We start from the raw sequence: 14,535 nt of genomic DNA, 5'->3' as shown, positions 1-14,535 counted from the left end.
CCTTTGTATTTTTCAGTTAATTTCTAAGGTTCTTTTATTCTATTTCATAATTAAAATGTTCCTGTAACTTTTAGTTAGTTCTATGTAACCTTTGTTTTCTTTGTTGAATTTGTACGTTTTTAAATACTTCTTCTTTACTCTAATGTTTCTATAACATTTGTTTTTTAAGTGATTTTCTAATGGTTTTAAGATTTTGTTAATTATATCTAATGTCCATATTAGATGACATTTTTGTTAAGTTTACTTGTATAGCGTTTCAAATCTTTTCTATAATTAGATATTGAACATTACATCTGCATGGTGCACCACTTATTGTTAAATTAATCATCTTATATTGAGATATTTTTGCTTTTTGCAACAATCTTGCAATTGCTGCGGGCACACCACGAATACCATGTGTTTTTGACAAAGTTTAAAACAAATATATAGACATATTTTATATAATATTTGAGATCAAGCTTTATAGTAAGATATTAATTTAACTTTCCCCAATGCATTAATTTGTTGAAAAAATGACATAAAAAATGCATTTTCCTCCTTCGCCGCGACAGTGGATGTCACAAGTGTTTTTGATAAGCTGTTCAACACTAACCCCGGCGCATGTAACTCCGCCCCGCGAGCATAGTTTGCAGAGATTTGCTTACTCCACGCTCCGTGGTGAGCGCGGAGTAGGCAAAAACTCCGCCTCGGTGGCAGAGCGGAGTTAGCTGCTCCCCCCCTCCCAAATGCTTTAAAAAGGTATTAAGAAGGCACTTACCTGTGTTTCTGCCACCTCCCCTGCTTGGCCGCTCTTCTTCCTGCTCCTCTCGCATCCTCGTCATTCATCATTAAAAAAAAACGACATTGTACGTCTTGCGAGTGCGCATCCGCACACGCAAGTCTAACACCATAGTGTTTTTTTTCATGAAGAAGGACGTCGAGGGCTCGAAAGGAGCAGGTAGGAGAGCGGCCAGGAAGGGGAGGTGGCAGAAACAAAGGTAAGTGCCTTCTTTATATCTTTTTAAAGCATTTGGGAGTGGGGAGGGGGAGGGAAGGGAGCAGAGCAGAGCTACGCATAGCTCCACAGAGTTTTTTTCAACCTCCGTGGTGCTACGCGTAGAGGCACTATGTCAGCTCCGCCCAGGCCTATTAAACACATTTATAGAAATATTTTACATAAAGTTTGAGTCTAGCTGTTTGGTTAGATATTAATTTACCTTTCCCCTTAGTGATCATTTGTTGAAAAAATGACATCTAAAATACTGCATGTTTTTGTGTAAATCACATATATAGACATATTTACATAAAGTTTGCCTCTACCTGTTGAGTAACATATTGGTTTAACTCTATTTTCTTTATGTATTTATCAAAAAGAGCAGTTTCCAAAAATAGCTTTCCGTCTTGTGGTGACAGCGGAAGTCACGGCTACATTGGTACTCTCAAAGAGCATGTGACTACCAAATAAAGAACTTTCATTGGTTTACATAGTTTCCTTTATTAAAGGAAGTACACACCCATTTCTCCCTTCTTGAAATTTTCAGGTACTGGTTAGTTTATTATAAGAGATGTCCCAAAATGATTTTGAGGATTACGCTGCTTTTTTTTTACAAATAATAATGGCATCAGAAGAACCAGAGAAAGACCTACAACTGGTAGAAGTTGTTGAAGAGCAGGAGGACTGAGCTGCACATGAACAGTCTTCTGAAGAAGAACCACCAATAAAGAAACAAAACATGGCTTGACATTATTTAACTATACTGGTGATTTGAAGAACACAGTTAAATTGGTGAGGTGCAGCATATGTGAAAAGACATTATCTCGGGGCACACCAAAAATATTCATGTGGTACAACAAAATGTTGTACCACTTGAAAACATACTACAAGAAGCAACTTATAATTGCAGAGAGAGAGAGGAGAGGGCTCATCAGACTCTAGTCCTCCTGCCGACAAAGTTTCAGCTGATGTGGAGAGAAGATGCAGTGAATTGTCACCAGAACTAAAGCATTTTGCTACCTTCTGCATGGACTGTAACGCCATCGTAACAGTCGGGTAGAAGTCTGTGGATATTATTTTGCAGAATGTGAAAAACCATACTTGTTAATTTTTTTCACTTTTTTACTAAAGCACTTCAACCACAATGTTGTAGTCAGTGTTCACAATTATGCTGTTTTCATTGCCATTTTACTTTTTGAAAAAATATAAAATAAATAAAAGATGAAGAAAAAAAAAATCAGTTAAAGAAAATGGTTATTTTCATACCCACCTTTTCTGGTTAAAAAAGAAACGTTGAATGAATGAATGAGTGCATTTGCGGTGCTTGGATGTTAGAATGAGTGCATGAGTGGTGTTGGATGATAAAATGAGTGCATAAGTGGTGCGTGGATGTTAGAATGCGTGCAAGAGTGGTACCTAGGTGATTCTGTAAGTGCACAGGTAGTGACTGCGAAGTTCCGCGAGTGGCGGAGTGCAGTGCGAGCTGCAGTTTGCGCTGGTATTCCTGCCGCTCGGGTAGAAACTCTACCTGAGCGGAAGCTCACACTCGGAAACTTACCGTTACCGATCACGAGCTTACCGTTCGCGATCGTGCACATCGCGGTGGAGTTTTCTGCACTCCGCGAGCTCCGCAGAGTGCGGAGTGCAGAAAACTCTGCAAACTCTGCGAATGGAGCGAAGTTCACCGCGCAGGCCTAGTAATTGTATGACTGCATGTGTTGTGACTGGATGATTGGATGAATGCATAGGAAGTCCCTGTGTAATTGGATAAGTACATGAGTAGTGTTGGGATAATTGGATGAGTGCATGGGTAGTACCTGGGTGATTAGATGAGAATATGAGTAGTGCTTGGGTGATTGGGTGAGAGCAGGGGTAGTGTTTAGGTGATTGGATGACTGCATGGGTACTGCCTGGGTGATTTTACGAGGGCATGGGTAGTGCTTGGGTGATTCTATGCGTGCATGAGTAGTGCCTGGGTGATTGCATGACAGCAAGGGTGATTGGTTGAACATATGGGTAGTGCCAGGGTGATTGAATGAGTGCTGGAGTAGTACCGGTGTGATTGGATGTGTGCAGTGATAGTGCCTGGGTAATATTATGGCTGCATGGGTAGTGCCTGGTTGATTGGATGAGTGCATGGGTGGGGCCTGGATGATTTTATGAGTGTATAAGTAGTGCCTGGATAAGTGTATGAGTAGTGCAAGGGTGACTGGCAGTGCCTAGGTAATTGTACGAGTGCATGGATAGTACTTGGGTGATTCTATGACTGCATGGGTTCTGCCTGGGTGATTGGATGACTGCATGGGTAGTGCCTGGGTAATTGTCTGAATACATGGGTAGTGGCTGGGTGAATGGATGAGTGCATGGGTAGTGCCTGGGTAATTCAATGAGAACATGGGTAGTACCTGGGTGAATGGATGAGTGCATGGCTAATGCCTGGGTGATTGGATAAATGCAAGGGGAGTGCCTGGGTGATTAGATGAGTGCATGGGCAGTGCCTGGGTGAGTGGATGTATTAGTGTCTGAGTGGGTCTGTGAGTCGGTGTGTGAGTGTCTGAGTAGATCTGTCATTGGATGTGTATGTCCCTCAGTGTGTCTGTGAGTTAATGCATAAGTGTGAGTGGATCTGTTAGTGTGCGCATTAGTAGCTCAATAGGTCTATGAGTGGGTGCATAAGTGTCTGAGTGGGTCTGTCTATCCGTGGGTGTGTGAGTAGGAGCATAACACTCTCAGTGGGTCTGTGAGTCAGTGTGTGAGTGTCTGAGTGGGTCTGTGAATGGGTACATGAGTCTCTAAGTGAGCCTGTCAGTGGGTGTATCAATCTTTAAGTGGGTGTGTGAATGGAAGCGTTTGTCTCTCAGTGGGTCTCTGAGTCGGTGCATAAATGTCTGAGTGGGTCTGTCTATCAGTGGGTGTGTGAGTGGAGGCATAAGTTTCTCAGTGGGTCTGTGAGCCGGTGCATGAGTGTCTGAGTGGGTCTGTGAGTGGGTGTATGAGTCTCTCAGTGGGTCTGTGACTGGGTGAATATGTCTCTGACTATGGATGTGAGTGGGCACATGAGTGCATGAGTGGATATGTGAGAAGGTACTTGAGTCTGGTCTGTGAATTTGACCAACGAGGGTGTGTATAAAGATATAGGTGATTTAATATTACCTCCAATATTTGCAAAGACATTGGTGATAGTCGCAACATTCATGCAACGGTACACAGGATGCTGTGCTGGAGATTGCATTGTCGTTGTGAATATAGCAGGGATTCAATAATCTATTTTGGACACATAACTTTTGTCACTTACACCCCATTTCTCAAACATTGTGTCAGAGTACGTCCACCCTGACCCCTGATGTTTGCTTTCACCGAAATTTTCAATCCCAGGAACCATTCCCAATCGATAAAATGGCAGTGGCAAAATTCTGTTCAGGTTGCACCCAGCCATTCACAGTAATCCCGATGGCGCACACATTCGTGATTAATCACAAAATCGCCACAAAAAATCTGTGGCCAGGTATATCACTATAATTTCCAACCTAAATATACCAACATCTACTGAATGGATATGCAACAAATACCAAAAAGAACAAACTGCATAATGGCACCTACCTTTCTGCCAAATTTGGTGTCATTCCATTCAGTGATTTGGGCTATAGTTGTGTTGACAGGTTCCTATGGGAATTATTATTGCACACGTACCCTTTTTTCAACCCCATTTTTCTCAGCACTCGCTTCACGAATCCCTCTGACACTTTCCATGTGCTACAAGAATCTCTTGGGCACTTTGTTGGATAGTTTGGTGAAGATTTGTCAAATGCCGCAAAAGCTATTGACAAGTCAAACAATGGTTTTCCAATGGAAATATGGTCCTAACTATAATTACCTACTGGTAACCAAAGTTTCCATAGGAAAAGCGATTTTTTGTTTTTTCCAGTAATATATCCTTTTTTGGGAGATTATGTTCTCTCTTTAACCTGGTTCAATCTAGCTATTTTAGCGAAAGAGAGTCTCGTGTCTTCTGTGTCTTTGGCTGCCCATTTAAAGATGGTGACCGCTTATTATGTGAAACTTGTTTCCTTGCCTTTATGCTTAATATAGCGGGCCTAGGCTTCGGACAATGGCTTATAGAACGTTCGAATAAAAACTTTGTGAACATTCTGTGGTCTTTATTAGGTCTGATATGGGCTTGTTTCCCAAAACAAAGTTTGGGTTCTCGTTATCTTTTTCCGCATTTACCAACAAGGCATTTCGGGATATTTTCTGTGATTGAAGTGTCTTTCATCCTGTCTACTTATAAGTTTGATGAAGGATAGAAAAATACGGGTTGCTGGAATATCATGAATCGGGGCACTTACGTGATACCCGAAGGGCTTCAGAAGGAGGCAGGAAAGCTTTTAAATAAAGTTTTAAAAAGTTAGAGATGAGAATTTTATATAACTTTTAATGTAAAACTTAGATCAGTTTATAATTTGAAATAGTAGAAAAAATATATGTTGAAAGGATATGTATAAAGACAGTACAATACTTAATAACGTTTGCCACAAAATGTCAAAATATGGAAAATCCATAAGTAAGGGATCGTTTACAGCAAAAGTAATGATGTAATCTCAAATGATTATTTGATGATTATATGTTCAGAGATATGATTAGTTTCTGTTATATTTGCTTTAAATAGCTTCTTGGAAAAGAAACACGGAGGATGGCTGAGATTGACTGACCATCTACCATGGGAGTGAAAGAATCGAATATATAACTAGGATTGCGACAGTACATTTTTAACTTAAGGTATGGACATATTTGTATGTTTGACAATATAAAAAAATTGAGGAAATAATAACAATACTATTGCTGAGTATATCATAAACAGACTATATTAAAAAATCTTTTTTTTTTTTAAATTCAGGTACAATTTCATTTAATGGAAATCTATGGAAAGAAAAAATACTCTTAGAATCATAGTACAGACTGCAAGCAAATGTTCCTTTTGGTAAGAAATGCTAACTTTTCTAAATTTGCTAAATGAATCATTTGACCGCACATGTATTAAACCCACTGAAACGTTTTTAAACTTTTAAATCTTTGAGTTATTCAATAAAATTCTCAAAGAAAATAGTTTTTTGATCATGTCAAAATAAAAAGAATACATATGACTCATGAAATTAGATTCTATACATCCTGTTGGATTGAAAAAATGAATTTCACAGTGTCTTAACTGTTGATAAATCAATGTTTCAAAGTGATGGAGATGTTTTGTATTATGATTGATATGTATTGTTTAAGATATGTATATATTGTATATTAATTTTTGTAAATATATGTGTTATTTGTAGCCCTGAAGAAGTCCGAGAGGATGAAACGCGTTGGCTACGGTCTTTTATCGTGTTGAAAAAACGAAGTTATGAATAAAGAACTTGATGGAAACAACACTTTTTGAATTGCCATTACTTTGAAGAACTGTGTGATATTTACAGAATATTATTTAATATTAAGAGTGCTGGACTATTGTATATTGCTTTCAAACGGCGCAAAAGCTATTGACAAGTCAAACAATGGTTTTCCAATGGAAATATGGTCCTAACTATAATTACCTGCTGGTAACCAAAGTTTCCATAGAAAAAGCGATTTTTTGTTTTGCCAAAAACTTTGCCGCCGCTTTATGACTCTTCAGGAAATTTTCAAAAACGTCCCCTTTTTGGTTCAGCTGCTGCGTTGAAAGTTTTGGTGTGATCCGTCAAGAGGGGGCTTAGAAAAAAGGGGTGGTCTCAAAACGCTTTCTCCCAATCTTATGTCCATGGGGAGTTTACATTTTTTGAAGACGACTACAGCCAGAACCACTGAAAAGAATTTCACCAAATTTAGCAGAAAGCTAGATGTTGTGCCAGAAAGTGTGCTTTTTGTAATTTGACTTAAATCTGTTCAGTAGTTTCAGAGATATTTAAGTTAAAAAATATAGATATCTGGGGACGCAACTTTTTGCAGTGGACTCGAGGATCCTACTGCAATTTGATTGGCGGCCAACCCTTCAGCCAGGAAGTGTTACCAGTCATCTTGGGATACGACTTGAAGCCAAGTCCCATAAAAAATGTAAGAACATAAAAGAAAAGGGGGCCGGGTAGGATTAGGAATACCCTGACCCCATAAGATATGGTGGGGGGTCCCACAGGGACAGGGGGTTAATAAAACTTTTTTATTTAATTTTGCTGTGAAGTCTCGGGTGGCTCCGTGGCTATTTTAAAATAACAAAAAGATGCATGGGCTGCCGCATGTCCTTTTCATGAAGCCCCAGGTGTGCCAAATCCTGAGGTCATGTTTTTAAAACATCCCCCCACCAGCAGTGCACTGAGAGGCATGTTTGCAGAGTGGTGGAGAAAGGGGGCGTGGCCTCCTACCACCTCTCAGCAATCCAGGAGGTCTTGTTGGCCCCTAACAACCCTCAGCAGTCTTCATTCCAAACCAGCAGTGCGCCAGGAGGCGCATTTGCTGGGTAGTGGAGAAAGGGGGTGAAGCCTCTGGTGAGTTCCTGGCTTTATTTTTCTTTTTCTCATTTTTAGGAAGGGTCCACGTGGTCCCCCTTCCCTGGAACATTTTAGGCCCCAGAGACCCAATCCCATGGGGCCGCCCTGTTGTAAAAAGAAATGTCTTAAAAAAATGGGAAGGGGGTTGCAGGGCCTCCGGTACCCCATCCCCGGGGGCCACGCCTGTAGTGGGGGTGCCCTGGTCCCACCCAGAGCATCCACTTCTGGAACGTTGGGAGCCTGTGGGAGCCGGCATTGCTTTGAGATCCTGGGAGCTGCTGAACATGCAGCTCCCTGAATCTCAAAGCAATGTTGGATTCCCTGTTCACTTAACAGCAGCCATGGAAACAAACATGCTCTGCTTTCAGCAAGCGAGAGCATTTTCTGCTCTCTTTTGCTGAAAGCAGAGTTTGCTATGGTTTGGCAGGAGTGGTGTGAACTGCAATATCCGGGGGGGCCCATGGGACATTGCCGAGCAAGCCCTGGGGAGTGGCTGTCCCCAGGGCCATCTAGGACTCCACAAGGTGGGCTCCCCTCCAACACACTTAAGCCCCAGGGAGGTGGTGGCTCCCAGGGCTGTGGAGGCCACGCAGCCCCTGTGTGTAATTTTAGAGAGTTGTCCGGGGAGGTGGCAGTCTCCTGGGGCTGCACAGGGCCCGAGTGGCCCCTCGGCATGTGTGAACGGTGTATAGAGGAGCATTAAGCCCCCGACTTTGAAAATTGTCATTCTGAATTCCAAAAATGATATTACTCACACATGTCAGCCTAGAGTAAGAGCATTGCAGTCCTGTCATTGGCTAGACATTCACCAATGAAAGTGGTTGTTTTATGTTTTAAATGAATTAATCACTGTGCATTGTTGATAATGACCTTACCGCACAGAAGAAGACGCAACTCTGAAACGCGTCTGCCGGAATAAAGCCCCTTATTACCCCGCAACTGCTCCAATTTTTGCCCTGGTTGTTGTTGAACAAACGGGTCCCACCCCCGCTCAATGTCTCCACCAGCTATGAGTTTGGCGGTCCTTGGTGGGGCTTTGAAAAGGAACAGGGGCGGCTCCTCCACTATGGCGGAGGAGCATTGCCCAACTGCTTTTAAGCAGTGCACTGCAAAGTGAAGGAAACATAAAATGATAATAACTTTGAGTTAGTATCATTTTATGTATACTCTACGGGCGGGCGGGTGGGCATTAAAGCTCTGCTCTTGGAGCAGGGCAGGGAAAGAGTGGTTTGCCTACTTCTAAGTGTGCAATGGCTGTCTGGTCAACCCTCTTAGGCCGCCCAAATCAGTCATGCATACGTTCCCCAATCTCCATGCATGCTGCATTATAGCCTGCTTTAGAACATGCCCAGGCCCCCATTCCCTGGTTGAGTGTCGAACCAGGACACTCAAAATCAATCACAACGCCTCAGTCCGACGAGGGGAGCAGGAGCATAAACGCAGTATGCAGGAATCAGCACAGCAAGGTAAGTGCTAATTTTACATTTTTTTTATATTGCGCACTGTTTCCCTACCCTTGTTGCGCCGATCTCCGCTGGTGGACTCAGACCTCCCCCACCTAACCACCCACGAACCATGTTGGCGTCCACTGGAAGCAAATCTAACTATTAACTGCCAGAACCGCCGTTGACAGATCCGGTTGACCAATAAAGGTCAAGGATTTTCAAATCCAAGGACGTCCAGCTATTCGATGGATGCCTGGGGGGATATGCAGCGGTATGTACAGCTGTAAGCAAGGGCTGTTACATGCTCAGTTCTGTGTGAAAGGATGGGTGAAACAATATGGCTGGATTGACATTTTGGAACTCCAATCGGCATCCAAAGTTTTTTGGGGGGAAAATGAATAGGCCCAGATATTGAATATTGTCATTGTGGATCACGAAAATGATATTAATCACACATGTCGGCCGAGAGTAAGAGCATTGCAGTCCTGTCATAGGCTGAAAATGGTTGTTGTATGTTTTAAACTATCTAATCACTGTGCATTTTTAATAAGGACTTTACCGCACAGAAGAAGGCAAAGCGCCGAAACATATCTGCAGGAATAAGTCCCTTAATATCCTGCGAGTGCTCCTCATGTGCAGTCTGCCGGCTTGCTGCCAAATCACAGGGTGTGCAAAGTTGAGCGCATCTACTGGTGCCTTATGTATAGCCTCTACTTCTTTTATTAAAGGAGACCTTGCACTCAGGAAGGAGAGAGTTCCACTCTTTATTCCATTCCGTTCTCCAGATCAAAGAGATGCATTTTGGCACCAAACTGCTTTTTCCAATCTTTGTAGCTCTTCATTACAATTGAGCTATTTATGCAAATCTCCATTCCATTAACATGGAAGAAATGCCCCTCGTTATAGTTAAAATCAACCATTTTCTTCATTAAATAAAATGTCATTAATTGCTGATGGCTGCACGGTGAGCATTATAATGTTACTTTTCAACGCCAACCTTTCATAATAGATACTCAGACAGTGGCAGCATAGTACTTCTCACCACTTCAATTCTATTCAAAGATTCTCTCCCACACAGCTTGGCTGATGCCTATGTGGTACCCTGCTCCGAAGTTTTAATGATTCACGACAGGGACGAGCCTTAATCCGGAGCACCTAGGTCATCACCACGAAAGTCTATCCACTCTCACTTTTGGACCTGTGTTCCCGCTCATCTCTTGCTCAATCTCAGTTCATGCCAAGTCTGGGGGCACGCCGGCCAGTCCACTTCACTCCACAGTTGTGGACTGCATGGCATGCTGCCAAATGGCAGGGGGTGCAAAGATGAGAGCTGCTACCTTATGCATAGCTACTACTCCTGTCTTAAAATGAGACCATGCACCCAGGAAATGGAGAGTTCCAATCTTTATTCCATTCCACTCTACTGATCAAAGAGACGCATTTCAGAACCATACTGTCTTTCTCAATTTTTGTTGGTCTCCATTACAATCACTCTATTTATGCAAATATCCATTTAATTAACAAAGATGAAATACTCCCTCGTTATAGTTAAAATCAACCATATTAGTCATATGAAATAAAATGTCAATGAATGCTAATGATTGCACGGTGAGCATTATAATGTTACTTCTCAACGCCAAGCAATCATAATGGATAGTCAGACAGTGGTAAAAACATAATACTACTCACCACATCAGTTCTATTCCAAGACTCTCTCCCACACCGCTCGGCTGATGCCTATGAGGTACCCTGCTCCGATGTCTTCATGATCCACAAAAAACAGCAGATTTCAGGCAACAATAAAAAGGGCACAATAACTCTGGTGAGTAATGTTCCTACAGGAGAAAGATTGGAGTTTTGTCTGGTGTCAGTTTTCACTCATGATTAAAGTGGTGCAGAGGGTTAATGTGCCTGCTGTAAAGAACATGTACTATGCAGAACTGTATTTTGTGTGAATAGCTTAGTGGATTTTCCAGAGTCTTTCATGATCCTTATTCAGTTTAAAAAGTAAGTTTATTAGAGATGAACTGCAGCACAAGTAAATAATGCATTACAGTTCAAAAAAGCATTTAATTGAAACTATTAAACATAATAATAATATTCAGGAAAGCAGGATAAGTGGTTTAGAATATCAACAGTCTGCTGTTTATGCTGAACATTTTATTAACTTGGAATAAAGCAATATTAAGCAAATGAGGGTATTGTTATTGTTATTGTTAATAAAAGGAAATTCAGGGAGGTTGAAGAACTTCGTATTGATCAGGAGTGCCTGTGAAAGTCAGATTTGCATGTTTGTTTTAAGGACCACAGGCTTAAGCGGTTTACAACAATCAAAATAGGGTACATGTAGGCAGTATCTAGCCTATGATTATGACAAATTGCAAACCACCATGCCTGGAATGATACTTTGGTGAGATTTGGTGGGATTGTGTGTTATGTGCTGAAACGCTACTGCTAGGAGTAAATCTAATCATTTATGTTAAATGAATTTGTGACCCAATCATCAGATAAACACCCCCAAGAAAATATTGATCACCGAGAAAGGTACTGTAGAGTGAAAAACATGCTAATCGGAGCCCAAAACTGTGTCCAAAGATCATGAAAGATGGGGCATGCGAAAAGTAAATGTTTTAAGTCAGTACATTCGGAAGAGCATGTCCAACATGGGTGAGGAATTTCTGGGTGCAGGAACACAGGAGAAAGAAAGAGTCTCTTGTATAGAAAGAACAGCATTTGTGTGGTACTTGCCACTCTAGAGGATTTTCTAATTTTGCCCAAATTCTATTGCAGAAAGGGACAGGCCATGTGATGCCTAAATCCTGTTGTCAAGATACCTCTGTGCTAGTTTATTCTCTATCAGTAGTGAGAGCTTGCAGATGAGAACAAATTGCAGAAGCTTTGTGAGTCATGGGTAGAAATGTGCGCAAACTGTTATCAGAGCATAAGACAGTTTGAGGACAGGATTGACGACGGATGTAAACAACGGAAAGGGCATTTTGTAGAATGAGAAACTTATGCTGAATAGACAATGGGAGGCAAAAAAGATTCTGAGCTTGGGTAAATTATGAGTATTATGATGGAGAAGTTGATGGACCCAAATTAGGCATTTACTTCTCCAGGATTGCCAATAGATAGGTTTATTATTCATTTGGTTGAATTTATTATGCCAGATAGCTAGCAGAGAACAGTAGCAAGATCAGTAGGGGTACAGGATAATATAGGTTCTAATAACGTACATGAATGCTTGAGAGTAGGAGTGGAAAGGCTTATGGTTTGCGAGTGAATGACAAATATTCCTGTAATGAAAATATCTTTCAGCATCCACCCATAGTGGACAATTAGTTGAGGAGTCAGACATCCAATAACTAGATTGTCATAGTAAAACAGACCTTATATTATGTGAGATAATTAAGAAGTTAGCACCCCCTCAGACTTAGGAATTGTTAACTTTAGCACAGACATACAAGGTTGTTTCTTCCAATGGAAAGAGACAGCATAGAGTTAATTTTCTTAAATGCTTATAGCATATAAGATAATGGGTACCAGCATCATCTTAAAAGTGTGGAGGTGTCCCCACCAATAGAGGTATAAAGGGTACCATATAATAATTAGTGCTGTTAACTGGTGTGCTACAACACCTGTTTACAGCAGGGCTGTTTTTTTCCAGGAAATCGGTCTCCGGGGTCTTGATGTCCCTCAATGGGTGCTTGCTTCTGGTATTGGTGGAGTCTGCCACAGTCTGATTGTTTAGCTGTATGCTGTTGGGGGTCCGGTACCCCAGGTATTGGTACGGTGCAGCTCTGACAGGCCCTGGTGTCTCCAGACTTTGTGGGGAGACTGATCTAACCCTCTGGAGCTGGTGAGGTGGTGTACCTCTTTTGGTGTGGGTGCTGTGTCAAAGTCGCCAAACCAGACTCAGCGGTACAGAGTTGTAACTCATTTTTTCTTGTCATTTCCGGGAGAAAAGAACCCCTTTTCAATTTCAAAGACTCACTTTCTGTTAAATGCAACTCCTGAAAGAGTGCTACATTGGCCCTGAGTTTTGATAAATGAGTTAAAATCCATTGTACTTTAATTGGAGAATTGAAACCCCTGCAATTTCATGAAACAATTTTCAAAGACATAAGTGGAGTACAATAAAATAGGCCAAACCAGACATAACATATACAGACTTAAACATGAACTATGTAACAACAAACGTATTCAAGGATTTTGGAAAGTACAGTGAAAAGTAAATGTAAGGAGAAAAAAGGCAATGAATGAAAAAGGGATAGAAAAAAGAGATGAAAAGAGAGAAAAGGAAATTAGTGGCATCTTGTAGTGGAGAGAAGAAAGAACACTAATAAGAGAATGAAGAGAAAATGAAACATAACTAAAATTCCAAAAAAGATGGAGAGGGTGAAGTCACATGGAACAGATGGCATGTTCGAACTCCGGGGGAAAGGGAGCAACTAGGATTGCAGCACATGACCAGAGACAGGGAATGAGGACACGCACAAATAAGAAGACAATAACTGTGGGAGAGAAAAAAATAGAAAGTAAGTATCTATGTTAATAATTTTAAAGCAAAGTAATATTGTTAGAAATGGGGGTCTCTAGTTGGCAATGGCTGGCCACTGTCCAAGTAGGGACCCTTCTTCCTAAGTCAGTAAGCAGCCTACACCCTTTGATAACCCCTTCTCAACCCTGTGGTAACGTAGCACGAGCAGCTAGGCTTATCTCAGAGGCAGTGTGTGAAGCATTTATGACCATACACAGTAACACAATGAGGAACTCTACAAATGGACACCACTCAAGTAATTATAAAAAATAAGTATATTTACATAGACTTAACACAAGGCCAATAACAGTAAAAATCCACAATACTCAGACCATGGGGTTACTTTAAAAATGCTGCAAAAATAGTTCAAGGTGCATAAAATGATGTTCAGTTCAATGCAGTGGTCTCTGCGACCCTTTTACTCACAAGGTATCTGGATTCTGTAGCAAAGCAACAAAAATGTCGCTAAGGAGTTGTAGCGATACATTTCCTCACGCTAACCAGCGATGCGTTGAATCCTTACTGCAAGGGAGGATGATGCACTGGGTTGCGGGCAGGACAAAGCGACAAACTTCTGCACACTAAGCCGGCGATGCGATAAAATCCTTGCCGCTAAGGGAGGATGATGCGCCGAGCCTGTTGCGTGTGCGATCTTGCTGCGATAAAAGAAAATGGCGCTCCGCGAGGGATTGACAATCCTGATGCGATGCGGGGAAAATGGCGAACGCACGGCGTCCGCGCTGCGATGAACTTGGTGCGATGATTTTTGGTTAGCGAGAGTATTTGGGGCACTCTAACAAACAATGTGACGATCTTTGGGTTAGCGAGCGTTTTCAGGCCCGCAGTCTGGCGATACAATAACTTGGGTTAGCGAGCGTTTTGGAACCCGCTGACAGGCTCTGCGATGATCTTCGGGATAGCGGGCGTTTTCAGGCCCACAGACAGGTGATGCGACGTACTTGGGTTAGCGGGCATTTTGGGGCTAGCTGACAGGCAATGCGGTAATCTTCGGGATAGAGAGCACTCTTAGGCCCGCAGACAGATGATGTGATGCACTTGGTTTAGCGGGCG

The 14,535-nt window shown here is 41.9% G+C and overlaps 1 long non-coding RNA gene across 1 annotated transcript in view; it reads left to right on the top strand.

The window, feature by feature from the left end:
• LOC146810174 (uncharacterized) overlaps window positions 1-14,535 on the top strand; it is a 247,163-nt gene that overhangs the window by 161,574 nt on the left and 71,054 nt on the right. The window contains exons 2-3 of the long non-coding RNA XR_014965638.1: window positions 5,640-5,749; window positions 5,868-5,951. This is a non-coding gene — a long non-coding RNA (uncharacterized LOC146810174). The remainder of the gene's footprint in view (window positions 1-5,639; window positions 5,750-5,867; window positions 5,952-14,535) is intronic.

Source organism: Triturus cristatus, chromosome 7, assembly GCF_964204655.1.
Source record: "Triturus cristatus chromosome 7, aTriCri1.1, whole genome shotgun sequence".
In the NCBI taxonomy this organism is placed as follows: Eukaryota; Metazoa; Chordata; class Amphibia; order Caudata; family Salamandridae; genus Triturus; species Triturus cristatus.
This window is presented reverse-complemented; position numbering and strand designations above follow the sequence as displayed.